Source organism: Salvelinus sp. IW2-2015, linkage group LG4q.1:29 (genome assembly GCF_002910315.2).
Source record: "Salvelinus sp. IW2-2015 linkage group LG4q.1:29, ASM291031v2, whole genome shotgun sequence".
NCBI classification, from domain to species: domain Eukaryota; kingdom Metazoa; phylum Chordata; class Actinopteri; order Salmoniformes; family Salmonidae; genus Salvelinus; species Salvelinus sp. IW2-2015.
In genome coordinates, this window is record NC_036842.1 from 70974916 (window position 1) to 70992035 (window position 17120).

Below are 17120 nucleotides of genomic sequence, written 5' to 3' on the forward strand. Positions count from 1 at the left end.
CTATGCCACTTTATGTTTACATACCTACAGTACTCATCTCATATGTATATACCGTACTCTATACCATCTACTGTACTGCATCTTGCCATGCCGTTCTGTACCACCACTCATTCATATATCTTTATGTACATATTCTTTATCCCTTTACACTTGTGTGTGTGTATAAGGTAGTAGTTGTGGAATTGTTAGGTTAGATTACTTGTTGGTTATTACTGCATTGTCGGAACTAGAAGCACAAGCATTTCGCTACACTCGCATTAACATCTGCTAACCATGTGTATGTGACTAATAAAATTTGATTTGATTTGATTTGATTCTACTGGGCCTATCACCATCATGACTTTGTATCATGAATGTAGGCCTATCTAATTTGAGCAATGAAAGCCCAGTTGTGTTAATTCGTTCTGAGATTTTGTTATTGTTGTGTGCCTTCCTTCATGCAGAGGGTAATGGGAGGTATATTCTCAGTTTGAATGGACAGACTGACCCCTAGCGATGGTTTTCCATAAGATTTTTTTATATTTTTAAATCCTATTTTGGTTAAGGATAAAGGCCAAATCAATTGAATAGCCCAGCAAGTTTACTTTGCAAAGAGCATGAACTGCACAGAATGTCATAAAGAGATGGATTTTTCTATTCAGGAATAACTAAGACACGAACATATCGTTGATTCCCATACTATATAGCCTGTTGTATGATTGTATCCGTGATCATCACATTGATTGACGAAGCAAGTTGTGCATGTTTAGGTCATTATCCGATTATCCGTCAATAATTTCACAAAAAACCYACCCCGGCAGGACTCGAKCCTGCAATCTTCTGATTCGAAGTCAGACGCCTTATCCATTAGGCCACGAGGCCYATAAACGTTTAATGAAAACACGCTATAATATTCGATATTATTATTACTTTTAGCCTGTGACTAATTGATTTGTTTAACATATTTTGGTCAAATACTGGCCATATACTTTGCAAAACATTCGCTTTATCTTCCCTGCCACTGGATATCGCTAGATACCTGGTCTGCTGCAATGTTTCACAATCCATGCCTGGAAATCCCGATAAACATTGTTTATATGTGTCACATTGATGCGAGTTAAGGATTGCAAAACGTTAGCTAGGAATTTTAGGGATATTTTTATTCTGTTGTAAACACAGCATTCTGACCATTCTCTGCAATGCCGCTTGTAGTTATAGCAGTTTTCTAACGTAGGTCTATTCAGCAATCATCATGTTCTCATGTTGATGATCTTAAGATTACATTTAATGTTTATTGATTATTTTATGGCTTTCATTGGATGGTTTCGTTATGGTCACAAAGTTGCATCCTGACTCTCTCTCCATTAAGGTTTTCATCATGCTCCTGACCAAAGTCCAAGGGGAGGAACAATTGACTGTCACGACTAGTGAGACAATTCTGCATCTTCGTCCCCTCTGGAGGCCTTTGTCCTATGGAAGACACTATGCCGCACCTCCTACTCCACCCAGAAGCACCATTCTCTCCAGGGCTCCCACCCCCCAGAAACCCGCCTGAACCCCCTCAACATCCAGATGCTGTCCCAAAACCTCCAGGAGCAGATCAACCGCCGKGCGGAGCAGGAGTACGAGGACGAGAAGGTGAAGCGGAGTATCAGGCACCTGCAGAGGCACCAGCTGTGGGGAAAGAGGTCTCTGCTCCCTGGCATGAAGCTCCAGCTGCCCCACATGGAAGGGAAGGACATTGACGGCCACTTCCGCCTGCTGGCCCTAAAGCAGAGCCTGCCCTACCTGGAGGCTGCCAGTAAGCTTCAGCAGGCCCCGCTGCCGCCCATGCCCAAGAACTGGGTGTGGGAGGTGGGCTGGATGCGCTACGGGCCGGATGGGGAGGCCAGACGGGTGGATTTCCCAGACGAGGCAGGCCACACTGGCTTTGACCGTGTCCCCCACTGCCTGGTGAGACTGAAAGAGAGGACCAAGACCCTCTACTGTGGGAGGGAGGGTTTTACGCTGGGCTGGAGGAAATTACTACTTTATTTCAGTACAGGAGAGTTTATATCACTTCTTAGTATTTGTAACTGTAAAATGATCTGTAAATGTAAAAATGATTCGTAAATGTAAAAAATACTGAAAGGCTTTTGTAGTGAGGTTAATAGATGGTGTATAATATTGTGTTGGGACTGGGCAGGAATGATTACAATTATTTAACAAGGACTATTTATTCTGAGCCGGAGTGGATTGCAGTTTCACTGAATACTCTGTATTCTATCATTCTGTTTCCTGACAGGTACTCTTGGTCCAGCAAGCATCTGATGTGGTCCCGTGTGGCTCAGTTGGTAGAGCATGGCGCTTGCAACGCCAGGGTTGTGGGTTCATTCCCCACGGGGGGACCAGGATGAATATGTANGATGTGGTCCCGTGTGGCTCAGTTGGTAGAGCATGGCGCTTGCAACGCCAGGGTTGTGGGTTCATTCCCCACGGGGGGACCAGGATGAATATGTATGAACTTTCCAATTTGTAAGTRGCTCTGGATAAGAGCGTCAGCTAAATGACTTAAATGTAAATGATAGAGGAGAGATACTCCTGATCCAGCCAGCTGATGCCTGCTGACCTCATCCCCTTGGTGACCCGGACAACTCTATCCCCCCCCGKTCTTACATCATGGAGCAGTACCTGCTGAAAGTTCACAGGGTTCCGGGGTCACGTTTTGAGGTGACCCCAGCGCCATTGAGGCAATATCCATATTGAAGTAGTACATTTTCTTCACTATTGGCTGATCCCCCGGTTGGACATGACTCCAACAGGCTAACCAGGAGGGATCAGACAATGAAGTTGGATGTCCAACACAGTTGACAACATTAAAATGGTGGAAGCCCTCAATGGCACTGCCCATGGTAATACTGCCTTTTGGCCACTAAAAATCTAATCTTATTAGTCACATGTGCCGAGTAGAACAGGTGTAGACCTTACAGTGAAATGCTTACTTAAGAGCCACTAACCAACAATGCAGTTTAAAAAAATACYGATAAGAGAGCCCTTTATCAATCTCTGTGCTGTTTCCCAATCCTCAAGGATGCTTCCAGTGGAAGCAGGTAGGCAGCAGGTAGCTGCCTTGGATTGAAACACAGCCTCTGTATATGTTCTCTGTCCCACAGGGTTCGAAGGCTAGTTTCCTGGACACAATGAGTCTCCACATGGCCATCTCTGGTCTAACTGGGTTCCAGCTCACGCTGTGGTGGGGCCTCCAGGAGGTCAAAGAACACATGAAGAAAGTGGGTCGGCCTTGGCGGGAGGAAGGGTCCATGATCAGTACTCTCTGTCTTCTAGCCTCACGATTAGTAGAAGTACACAGAAAACTATTGATTTGCAATGGTTCCATACTTGTAGAAATGTTGCTGTTGCCGATCTATCAGTTAACAAGCTCATTCCTCAGCTCTCCTTCCCTTGATTGGCTTTGGTTTTGAATTTCCTTCCTGAAGTTACAAAATAAACTCAATGGTTAACAAATGGTTTTGAATGTTGTTGTCGTGTTTGTATGTCTTTATTGGCCTTGGTGGAAGAGTGGGGTAACATCTCACAGCAGGAACTGACAAATCTGGTGCAGTCCATGAGGAGGAGATGCACTGCAGTACTTAATGCAGCTGGTGGCCACACCAGATACAGACTGTTACTTTTGATTTTGACCCTCACCCCCCCCCCCTTTGTTCAGGGACACATTATTCCACTTCTGTTAGTCACATGTCTGTGGAACTTGTCCAGTTTATGTCTCAGTTGTTGAATCTTATGTTCATACAAATATTTACACATGTTAATGAGTTTGGTGAAAATAAAACGCAGTTGACAGAGGACGTTTCTTTTTTTGCTGAGTTTAGCTAGTTAGTGGTGCTTGTATGACATAGACTACATGACCAAAACTATGTGGACACCTGTTAGTCGAGCATCTTATTCCAAAATCATGGGCATTAATATGTACAATTGAAGTCAGAAGATTACATACACCTTAGCCAAATACATTTAAACTCAGTTTTTCACAATTCCTGACATTTAATCCGAGTAAATATTCCATGTCTTAGGTCAGTTAGGATCACCACTTTATTTTAAGAATGTGAAATGTCAGAATACTAGTTGAGAGAATTATTTATTTCAGCTTTTATTTCTTTCATCACATTCCCAGTGGGTCAAAAGTTTACATACACTCAATTAGTATTTGGTAGAATTGCCTTTAAATTGTTTAACTTGGGTCAAATGTTTTGAGTAGCCTTCCACAAGCTTCCCACAATAAGTTGGGTGAATTTTGGCCCATTCCTCCTGACAGAGCTGGTGTAACTGACACAGGTTTGTAGGCCTCCTTGCTTGCACACACTTTTTCAGTTCTGCACACAAATCTTCTATAGGATTGAGGTCAGGGCTTTGTGATGGCCACTCCAATACCTTGACTTTGTTGACCTCTTAAGCCAATTTGCCACAACTTTGGAAGTATGCTTGGGGTCATTGTCCATTTGGAAGACCCATTTGCGACCAAGCTTTAACTTCCTGACTGATGTCTTGAGATGTTGCTTCAATATATCCATATAATTTTCCTTCCTCTTGATGCCATCTATTTTGTGAAGTGCACCAGTCCCTCCTGCAGCAAAGCACCCCCACAACATGATGTTGCCACCCCGTGCTTCACGGTTGGAGGGTGTTTCTTCGGCTTGCAAGCCTCCCCCTTTTTCCTCCAAACATAACAATGGTCATTATGGCCAAACAGTACTATTTTTGTTTCTTCAGACCAGAGGACATTTCTCCAAAAAGTACGATCTTTGTTCCCATGTGCAGTTGCAAACTGTAGTCTGGCTTTTTTATGGCGGTTTTGGAGCGGTGGCTTCTTCCTTGCTGAGCGGCCTTTCAGGTTATGTCGATATAGGACTCATTTTACTGTGGATAGAGATACTTTTGTACCTGTTTCCTCCAGCATCTTCACAAGGTCCTTTGCTGTTGTTCTGGGATTGATTTGAACTTTTCGCACCAAAGTACTTTCATCTGTAGGAGACAGAACGCGTCTCGTTCCTGAGCGGAATGACAGCTGCGTGGTCCCATGGTGTTTATACTTGCGTACTATTGTTTGTACAGATGAACATGGTACCTTCAGGCGTTTGGAAATTGCCCCCAAGGATGAACCAGACTTGTGGAGGTCTACCATTTTTTTCTGAGGTCTTGGTTGATTTCTTTTCATTTTCCCATGATGTCAAGCAAAGAGGCACTGAATTTGAAGGTTGGCCTTGAAATACATCCACAGGTACAACTCCAATTTACTCAAATTATGTCAATTAGCCTATCAGAAGCTTCTAAAGCCATGACATCATTTTCTGTCATTTTCCAAGCTGTTTAAAGGCAAAGTCAACTTAGTGTATGTAAACATCTGACCCACTGGAATTGTGATGCAGTGAATTCTAAGTGAAATAATCTGTCTGTAAACAATTGTTGGAAAAATTACTCGTGTCATGCACAAAGTAGATGTCCTAACCGACATGCCAAAACCATAGTTTGTTAAGAAATTTGTGGAGTGATTGAAAAACGAGTTTTAATGACTCCAACCTAAGTGTATGTAAACTTCCGACTTCAACTGTATGATATCATTTACTTAAAATAAAAAATAATGGATATAGCAATCGCAGAGTAGATTGCCCATCCTCTCCAAGTAGTTGTCAGGATGAAAATATATGGCCAAACCAAAGCATTAAAGAGCGACTGAACCGAAAAAACAACTTCTCTGGTGGAAAACAGCCTGTGTGGCATCAATATGAATTAAACATTTATTCTAGTGTCAAAATGACTACAAAGTTAATAATTTTGGTCACAAAGTCAGTATATTCCAAAACGGAATTTTATGAGATCTGTGTAACTGAGAATGTCACAATTTACATGAGAGATGGGTTTTGATTTCAACCCTGCCCACACAGGACCACTGCCTGGCACAGTCTAATCACGGCCGGCAGTAATCAAATCATCTGGTTCACAGCTTCCCGTTGTGCTGCAGTGCACGCTATCCAACTCAGACATCCTCACATTCGTGAGCTAACGTTAGCATCACAAACACAACTCTCATCAAAGATACTACTCTAGCTGTGGTGTTGTGCTGTCAGACCTAGGTCCCTCCCACTAAGGAGGAGATTGCAGGGCGGTGCCCCAGTAGGGAGGCTCTGGAGAGGCTGAAGGAGACGGTTAGCTGGCTTCCCAAAAAGAAACAGCACCTGCCTGGACATCCTGGGTGAGCTAGGCTGGACTGGGCCCCTTGTGGAGCTCCATCTTGCTAAATGCTAACTAATATAGCACAATAACACCATGGTACAGATAACTGTGGCTGTGACATACATCAGGCAACACCCACTAATGTTATTTTCCCCATTTCACTCTTCAAATTCCCATTTGGGCTCTTTCTCAATTTCTCTTTCCTTAATGCCTTGCATCCTTTCCCCTCGCCTCAAAATGCACTGGAGAAGAAGGTCTGTTGCGAGGGACACTAGGACTTTTTCCTATATGGTGAAAAGTGAGTCAAGGAAATCCCATTGAGAAAGGGCCATAGTCCATTCCTTCTTACTTTACCAGGTGGTATCGTAAGTTGTGTGTGAAGATGTCGGGGGAGGAGAGCTGATCGCCAAAGCAGGCTGGCGATGCGGGTGACTCCCAAGCTGATGGGGCTGACGTGGGACGGCTTCCCCCTGCACTGCACGGAGCAGCATGGCTGGGGCAACCTGGTAKATCTAGAGGCGAAAGGACACCAGCAGTATGATCTCAATCAATCAATCAATCAAGTTTATTTTATATAGCCCTTCGTACATCAGCTAATATCTCGAAGTGCTGTACAGACACCCAGCCTAAAACCCCAAACAGCAAGCAATGCAGGTTGTAGATAGAAGCACGGTGGCTAGGAAAAACTCCCTAGAAAGGCCAAAACCTAGGAAGGACTCTAGAGGAGAACCAGGCTTATGAGGGGTGGCCAGTCCTTTCTGGCTGTGCTGGTGGAGATTATAACAGAACTATGCCAAGATGTTCAAAATGTTCATAAGTGACAAGCATGGTCAAATAATAATCATGAATAATTTTCAGTTGGCTTCATAGCCGATCATCAAGAGTTGAAAATAGCAGGTCCGGACAGGTGGCGGTTTCCATAACCGCAGGCAGAACAGCTGAAACTGGAATAGCAGCAGGGCAGGTGGACTGGGGACAGCAAGGAGCCATCACGCCCGGCAGCCCGACGCACGGCACCGGGGTCCCAGGGCTCAGGATCTCCGAGAGAGAGAAAGAGAAGAGAGAGGAGAGAATTAGGAGAGAGCCAGATTTTCAAATGTTCATAAAGACAAGCATGGTCAAATAATAGTCAGGAATAAATGTCAGTTGGCTTTTCTAGTAGCCGATCATTAAGAATTGAAAACAGCAGGTCTGGGACAGGTAGGGGTTCCATAACCGCAGGCAGAACAGTTGAAACTGGAATAGCAGCAGGGCAGGCGGGACTGGAGGGACAGCAAAGGAGTTCATCATGCCGGTAGTCCTGACGTATGGTCCTAGGGCTCCGGTCCTCCGAGAGAGAGAAAGAAAGAGAGAAGGACGAGGAATTGAGAGAGCCAAGATTTTCAAAATGTTCATAATGACAAGCATGGTCAAATAATAATCAGGAATAAAAGTCAGTTGGCTTTTCATAGCCGATCATTAAGAGTTGAACAGGTAGGGGTTCCATAACAGCAGGCGAAGAACAGTTGAACTTGGAACAGCAGCAAGGCCAGGTGGACTGGGGACAAGCAAGGAGTCATCATGCCCGGTTTGCCGTGACGTTATGGTCCTAGGGCTCAGGTTCTCCGAGAGAGAGAAAGAAAGGAGAACGAGAGAATTAGAGAGAGCATACTAAATTCACACAGGACACTGGATAAGATAGGAGAAGTACTCCAGAGTATAACCAACTGACCCTAGCCCCCGACACATAAACTACTGCAGCATAATACTGGAGGCTGAGACAGGAGGGGTCAGGAGACACTGTGGCCCATCCGATGATACCCCGGACAGGGCCAAACAGGAAGGATATAACCCCCCACTCTGCCAAAGCACAGCCCCACACCACTAGAGGATATCTTCACCACCAACTTACAATCCTGAGACAAGGCGAGTAGCCCACAAAGATCTCCACCACAGCACAACCCAAGGGGGGGCGCCAACCCAGACAGGAAGATCACGTCAGTAACTCAACCCTCAAGTGACGACCCCTCCTAGGGACGGCATGAAAGAGCACCAGTAAGCCAGTGACTCAGCCCCTGTATAGGGTTAGGGGCAGAGAATCCCAGTGGAGAGAGGGGAACCGGCAGGCAGAGACAGCAAGGGCGGTTCGTTGCTCCAGAGCCTTACCGTTCCACCTTCACACTCCTGGGCCAGACTACACTCAATCATATGACCTACTGAAGAGATAAGTCTTCAGTAAAGACTTAAAGGTTGAGACCGAGTCTGCGTCTCTCACATGGGTAGGCATGATCTCTATTATTGAATCTCTTGATCCTCTCCCTGATAATACTTTGTTAGTTACTTTTGATGTTGAGTCGTTATATACGAATATTCTACACGAGGGCGTTATTGAAGCTATGGAACCTGTTCTTCTGCAACGTGACCCTAATGAACTACCTTCCTGTGCACGCATTATAACATTGTCTGAAATAGTACTCACACACAACTACTTCATGTTTCTAAATGATTTCTTTATTCAGACGAAGGGTACTGCTATGGGATCCCCCATGGCTCCTAACTTTGCTAATTTGTAAGTGGGTTACATGGAGAAACAGTCAATTTTCAATCCTCTCAAAAAAAAWTCTTGCCTAACATCATTATTTGGAAATGGTATATTGATGATATTTTTGTTCTTTGGAGGGGTGATGCAAAACGGCTCCAGGCATTCCATGCTTTTCTTAACTCTTGTTCTGAGCATCTGAGATTTACTATGCAATCTGACACACGTCAAATTAGTTTCCTTGATCTTCTGATCTGTGAGGATAATGTTCTATACATTGATCTTTACAGGAAATCTACTGATCGTAATAGTTTGTAATAGTTTGTTGAGGGACTGATAGTTGTCACCCGCTTCCCTTGAAAAGCAGTTTGCCCTACATCCAATTCTGTTGAATCAAAATAATTTGCAAAAAACAATCAGATTTCGACAGAAATATAGCTGAGACGCAAAGAAAATTCAAGGAGAGGGGGTACAAAAATGGTCAGATTAATACTGCTAWTGAGAAAATTCAAAACAAACCTGATAAAGGAATTTGATTCCTATGTGTTCGTTTAATTATAACAATGAAAACACTCTGTCAGTTTATAAGAATTTGTAAGGTTCTTATTTGCATAAAATAGACAAAGACCAGCCACCAAATTAATCAATAGCGTTTATTCTTGAGAGATCTCTACTCAAAAAAACATCTACATTAGTTTATATATCACACACAGCGTCATAGCTTTCTAAATGTCCCTCCTCTTCTTCGACAAGGACAAAGCTGACCAAAAGTCCATTCCAACACACTAACGCACATACATTACACACTATATCTGGATTATCTCCTGAAGTCTCACCACAGTTTATTACCACTTAGCTGACAGTTCCAGTCCCCCCCAGATACGGAAAACCTAGAGTGGCTCTTGCTGTCTTCTCTTATCTCCACAGAGTTATAGCTTGGTCGGTTCAAACATAGGTTAATGATCCACTTAGTTTTCTTTAGGCACACACAGACATTCCTTTCTTCCCATGTACATACTACATAACCTCTTTCTTATGAACTAACATTATTTATCAATATAGAAAAACAGGGTAGAATTCAATTAGTTATAGTTATAGTTAAATGTATACATCGTTTAGTCATTTATTCATAAAATTCATAACAACCGAGACATGATCTTTTTCAAGGACAGTCTCGCAAAAAGAAGCATTCATGCGTTCTAACTACCTGCTATTCGAAGTGCTCTGAAAAAATGAAGAGAATTGTTCACAAACATTGGCACATTCTAAGATCCGATGACAGTATCGGTAAGGTGTTTTCGGACCCTCCCCTGGTCGTATTCTCGCGGGGCAGAAATCTCTGAGATCAATTGGTAAACTCTGATTTACCACCCCAAGATATCCCTGCACAGCGTATATTTGGGCCCCTACKAGATGGAAACTACAAGTGTAATGGCTGCGCTCAATGCAATGGAACTTATAAATGTAGATCCTTCAAACACCCCCAAACAGGGAAACAGATCCCAATCGAAGGTGTTATCACGTGCTCCACTAAGGCAGTTATTTATCTTATAACTTGTTTTTGTGGTATAAATAATGTGTGTAAAACAAAGCGCAAATTAAAAATACGAATCTCAGAGCATCGTAGCAACATTAGGTGCAAAAACTCGACTTATCCAGCTGCGGACCACTTTTTGGGAAGCAAACCACTCGATTTAGTCCCTTCGTTATATCGGCATCGGACATGTAACCCTCCCTGGGAGAGGGGGTGACCTCAACCATTTATTGTTAAAACGAAAGGCTGCCTGGATCTTTAATTTAAAGACCCTTGCTCCCTTCGGCCTCAACGTAGACTTTGATCTGAAGCCATTCTTGTGATTCTTGTGATTTTGCTATTGTAAATGTTTGTAGGCCTATGTAGCCAAATTTGATCTATGATCGTATGCTATCCTTTCATGTTTTTGGTATGTTATTTTTATATCTGAGAATTAACCAATGATATCAGGGCACACCCGGCCATGATTACAGACACCTGTGTGTGTCCTTTGACACTATATAAACTAGTCACTCCACAGTGTTTGTCATTATACCCTGATGAAGACAGCTTGTCTGTTGAAACGTTGGTTATTAGGTAGTTAAATGATTGCATCTGAGCTCCAAGAGTGTGGCTCTCCTTTAATTTTTCATGGGGCCTGGCTGCAGGGACAACATGATGGAACCCCAGGGGGAGGATGCCACGGAGTGTGTGCCCCATAGGTAGGTCAGAACAACAAACAGCTCAGGGACACGGGCACCAGGGGAAATGGAGACAAAAGACAAAGGCAGCACAGGGATGAGTCAATAAGCCAATAAGCATTACTGAATGAATTAGTTTTAATCAGTCAACCTATTGATTTGTTATTTTTTTAGCAGTACATCACTGGGTGTACTATACGTGCATCCACCAGAGGAAGTGTGTGTGTGTGTGTGTATATATATATATATATATGTATGTGTGTGTATGTATGTTTCTGTGACTTGCAGGGCCATCGAGAGTGTACAGAGTACAGTCATGGCCAAAAGTTTTGAGAATGACACAAATATTAATTTCCACAAAGTTTGCTGCTTCAGTGTCTTTAGATATTTTTGTCAGATGTTACTATTGAATACTGAAGTATAATTACAAGCATTTCATAAGTGTCAAAGGCTTTTATTGACAATMGCATGAAGTTGATGCAAAGAGTCAATATTTGCAGTGTTGACCCTTTTTCAAGACCTCTGCAATCCGCCCTGGCATGCTGTCAATTAACTTCTGGGCCACATCCTGACTGATGGCAGCCCATTCTTGCATAATCAATGCTTGGAGTTTGTGGGTTTTTGTTTGTCCACCTGCCTCTTGAGGATTGACCACAAATTCTCAATGGGATTGAGGTCTGGGGAGTTTCCTGGCCATGGACCCAAAATATCGATGTTTTGTTCTCTGAGCCACTTTTGCCTTATGGCAAGGTGCTCCATCATGCTGGAAAATGCATTGTTTGTCACCAAACTGTTCCTGGATGGTTGGGAGAAGTTGCTCTCGGAGGATGTGTTGGTACCATTCTTTATTCATGGCTGTGTTCTAAGGAAAAATTGTGAGTGAGCCCACTCCCATGGCTGAGAAGCAACCCCACACATGAATGGTCTCAGGATGCTTTACTGTTGGCATGACACAGGACTGATGGTAGCGCTCACCTTGTCTTCTCCGAACAAGCTTTTTTCCGGATGCCCCAAACAATCGGAAAGGGGATTCATCAGAGAAAATGACTTCACCCCAGTCCTCAGCAGTCCAATCTCTGTACCTTTTGCAGAATATCAGTCTGTCCCTGATGTTTTACCTGGAGAGAAGTGGCTTCTTTGCTGCCCTTCTTGACACCAGGCCATCCTCAAAGTCTTCGCCTCACTGTGCCTGCAGATGCACTCACACCTGCCTGCTGCCATTCCTGAGCAAGCTCTGTACTGGTGGTGCCCCGATCCCGCAGCTGAATCAACTTTAGGAGACGGTCCTGGCGCCTGCTGGACTTTCTTGTGCGCCCTGAAGCCTTCTTCACAACAATTGAACCGCTCTCCTTGAAGTTCTTGATGATCCGATAAATGGTTGATTTAGGTGCAATCTTATTGGCAGCAATATCCTTGCCTGTGAAGCAAGGATTTTTGTGCAAAGCAATGATGACGGCACGTGTTTCCTTGCAGGTAACCATTATTGACAGAGGAAGAACAATGATTCCAAGCACCACCCTCCTTTTGAAGCTTCCAGTCTGTTATTCGAACTCAATCAGCATGACAGAGTTATCTCCAGCCTTGTCCTCGTCAACACTCACACCTGTGTCAATGAGAGAATCACTGACATGATGTCAGCGGGTCCTTTTGTGGCAGGGCTGAAATGCAGTGGAAATGTTTTTGGGGGATTCAGTTCATTTGCATGGCAAATTAATTGCAATTAATCTGACCACTCTTCATAACATTCTGGCGTATATGCAAATTGCCATCATACAAACTGAGGCACCAGCCTGTGAKAATTAATATTTGTGTCATTCTCAACTTTTGACCACGACTGTACTGTGAGCAGAAAGGTAAGGAGCAGCCTAGGTGTTTGGATAACGGCCTCTGATGACCTCATGCTGACCGACAGCTCGCTGTGGCAGACGGTAAAACCCTGTCGCACAAGCGTGAACACAGGATTGGTCTGTCTTCATGACACCTCCTGGATGACCGTTTTTAATAGCTGGAATGTATACATTCAATGATAACTGTGTAATAAAGAAGTACACACAGAAAATGAACTGCCCATATCAACCAGGAATTCTGTGCAAATATCAAATATGCTCTTCTGTCAAATAGTTCAACAGGTGGTTGTCTTTCCTGTGCTGACCTGTAGGTGGAGTTGAGTCATCTTGAGAGTGTCAGAGGAGAATGGCGGCAGCGTGACGAGGACCAAGAGAAATGAGGTGAACTGTCCTCTCCATAGAGATGGGACGAGGGCACACCTCCTCTCTTTGACATTGATCAATTCTTGTGGCAAGTGCACCCTCTCTGTGTTTCCCAACCCTGGTCCTTGAGTACCCCCAACAGTACACATTTTTATTGTAACCCTGGACAAGCACACCTTAACTAATCACCAAGTCCTCAATGACTTTGTCCAGGGCTACAATGAAATTGTGTACTTTTGGGCAACACTGCTCTCTCTATGGTCCGCCGCGACACCAACTATTACCGCAATGATCTTTAGGGTTAATGATCTTTAGGGTTGAGTAACCGGGTGGTAGCCGGCTAGTGATGGCTATTTAACAGTCTGATGGWCTTGTGATAGAAGTTGTTTTTCAGCCTRTCGGTCCCACCTTTGGTGCACCTGTACTGACCTCACCTTCTGGATGATAGCGGGGAGAACAGGCCATGGCTCGGGTGGTTGATTTCCTTGATAAACTTTTTGGTGTTCCTGTGACATCAGGTGCTGTAGGTGTCCTGGAGGGCAGGCAGTGTGCTCCCGGTGATGCGTTGGGCAGACCGCWCCACCCTCTGGAGAGCCCTGCGATTGCTGGCGGTGCAGTTGCCGTACCAGGCGGTGATACAGGCCTGGATGCTTTCAATTGTGTATCTGTAAAGGTTTGAGGGTCTTAGGGGCCAAGCTGAATTTCTTCAGCCTCCTGAGGTTGAAGAAGCGCTGTTGCACTCATAAATGCTTAAGAGACTGTTTTGGCTACAGGATGAAAACGACAACAACGTGGGCAGCCCCTTCTCCAATGACTTTCTGTCCAAGATGGAGGACGGGACCCTGAGGGCGGGGCAGGGGGGCACCAACGCCACCCGGGCTTTGGAGATCAATAAGATCTCCTTCTGGAGGAACACTCAGAAAACACCTAGGCTCCACTGTATGTGGACCGTTGCATGTAAGAATGACTTCATAAATAGGAATTCAATTGACTTAATGGAGAAAACAATGGTTGAAGACATACTGCATTTACATTGCTAATCATCATGATCATACACAATAAAACATCTGAAAGGACTGATCCTACAGGGTTAAAGTACAGTTGTTATCATGTCTGTGTCCTGGCAGCTCCCAGAAGGTGGTGTGGCTGAGGAAAGGGGAGCTCCATCGCACTGTCAGCAGGCATGAGGAGGGGCAGTATGGCACCATCTGCCCCAGGTCTTCACTGCGGGAACCGTCACCTGCAGGGCTGAGGAACCAACGTGGCTGACTGCCAGCAACACTCAGGTAAGAGAATAGAGAGAAAAAAATATGGGGGGGAAAGGGCGTAAGTGGACTGGACAATACAGATTTTTAATGGAACCACTGACATAGCCTTTGCGTGCTGTCTGTGCAGCGGGATCGAGTGGGCAGTGAGCTGAAGGCCATGGTACAGGGTACCACCTGGTGGGGATGGACGTGGACTGCCAGGAGCTGTGGATTGCTAACCGGGCTAGGAGAGGCCCACTTCGCTGGCATGCACAGTGAGACCTCACTCCTGGCACTGATACTCAGCTTGATGCAGCATTCATTTTATGAGAATCATCAGAAATGTGAGTTTCTGACAACTTCCAAACAATGTTTATGCAAGCGCCCAAGAAAGTCGGCAATCTAATGGGGAACTCATGTTACAGAACATTCCCAGTCAGAATATTTAAGTGTCTGTTTGCATTTTGTCACAGATATATTTTTACACAACATACATCATGTTACAAAAGGTGGCATATATCTGAATACTTGAGAAATCCATTGACAATAATAAATGTAGCCAGTTACTGTATGTCCATGCTGCACAGTGTTTGGCTGGATGACRCTGCAGGGCAAGAAGAGCCAGGGCACTGACTTGTACAGCCGCACCGCCGACACGGTGGGCATCAGCCGCGAGCATGCCAAGGGCTTCAACTACAGGCGCATCTACAGAGCCGGGCAGCCCTTTGCCAAGTGCCTGCAATTCAACCTCAGCCAGCCGTAGGCCACCAGCAACCCGGCAGATGTATGCCCTCATCAAGGGCCTAGGCAGGTACAGGAAGGATAGTGGTGGATCGGATTTAGTTAGTGATGACCCTCTGTGTCTGAAATGTCACGCTTGGAAATATAATGTACCATTTCAGACGCAGACCTAGTGATCAAAGCGCTTCAGATTGTAAGGATGAGGGCGGGGGTAACTCACCTCATCCACTACCAGTGTGTAGTATCACAGAGGGGTACAGGACAGTTAAGATTATGGCAGTTCAGAGCTATACTGTGAAAGTCATAAAGTAATCTCTGCTTGCTTTTTTGGAGGTTTAAGCTTGGATCTAAGCACTTTAAATGCATCTACACTGAACAAATATAAACGCAAGATGTTAAGTGTTGGTTTCATGAGCTGAAATAAAATATCCCAGAAATGTTCCAATGCACAACTTATTTCACTCAATTTTGTGCACAAATTTGTTTACGTCCCTGTTAGTGAGCATTTCTCCTTTGCCAAGATAATCCATCCACCTGACGGGTGTGGCATATCAAGATGCTGATTAAACTGCATGATCATTACACAGGTGGACCTTGTGCTGGGGACAAAAGTGTTGTCACACAATGGCACAGATGTCTCATTTTGAGGGAGCGTACAGTTGGCATGCTGACTACAGGAATGTCCACCAGCGCTGTTGCCAAATAATTTAATGTTCTGTACCATAAGCCGCCTCAAACGTCATTTTAGAACATTTGGCAGTATGTCCAACCGGCCACACAACCACAGACCATGTGTAACAGTATAGCTTCCGTCCCTCTCTCTGCCCCTACCTGGGCTCAAACCAGGGACCTTCTGCACACATAGACAAKAGTCACCCTTGAAGCATCGTTACACATCGCTCCACAAAAGCCGCGGCTCTTGCAGAGCAAGGGGTACAACTACTTCAAGGTCTCAGAGCGAGTGACGTCACCGATTGAAACGCTATTAGCGCACACCCTGCTAACTAGTTAGCCATTTCACACTGGTTACATAAGCATGCCAAGAATTTCTGCAAAAACTACCATCTCTGGGAAGCTCCTCTGCGTGCTCTTCGTCCTCACCAGGGTCTTGATCTGACTGCAGTTTGGCGTCGTAACCGACTTCAGTGAGTAAATGCTCACCTTCGATGGCCACTGGCACGCTGGAGAAGTGTGCTCTTCACAGATGAATCCCGGTTTCAACTGTACCAGCCAGATGGCATTGTGTGGGTGAGCGGTTTGCTGATGTCAACGTTGCGAACAGAGTGCCCCATGGTGGGGTTATGGTATGGGCAGTCATAAGCTACGGACAATGAACACAATTGCATTTTATTGATGGCATTTTGCACAGAGACACCGTGACGAGATCCTGAGGCCCATTGTCATGCCATTCATCCACTGCCATCCCCTCATATTTCAGCATGATAATGCACAGCCCCATGTGGCAAGGATCTTTACACAATTCCTGGAAGCTGAAAATGTCCCAGTTCTTCCATGGCCTACATACTCACTAGACATGTCACTCATTGAGCATGTTTGGGATGCTCAGTTTGGCTTTCAACTTGCTCTTGAAAGTTGTAATATTAGAATGCACAAGGTGCACTTTCGAAATGGGGTAGTGCATCATCAGTTTTGCTCTTGTCATGTCAGTCATTGCAGACCTTAGAACTATTTATAACTTGTCAGAAATGTCTAGATCATCTAACCCATGTCAGCTGTTTTTTAGCTAGTTTTTTAATATTTTAAAAACAATTTTTTTTCTCCCCTTTTCTCCCCAATTTTCGTGGTATCCAATCGCTAGTAATTACTATCTTGTCTCATCGCTACAACTCCCGTACGGGCTCGGGAGAGACGAAGGTCGAAAGCCACGCGTCCTCCGAAGCACAACCCAACCAAGCCGCACTGCTTCTTAACACAGCGCGCCTCCAACCCGGAAGCCAGCCGCACCAATGTGTCGGAGGAAAC

General features: G+C 44.7%; 1 non-coding gene and 1 pseudogene across 1 annotated transcript; one reads left to right on the forward strand and one right to left on the reverse strand.

The window, feature by feature from the left end:
• LOC111960991 (DNA polymerase subunit gamma-1-like) overlaps positions 1-17120 on the forward strand; it is a 25834-nt pseudogene that overhangs the window by 5856 nt on the left and 2858 nt on the right.
• trnar-ucg (transfer RNA arginine (anticodon UCG)) lies at positions 789-861 on the reverse strand. The gene has a single exon. It is a non-coding gene; the product is annotated as a tRNA-Arg (tRNA).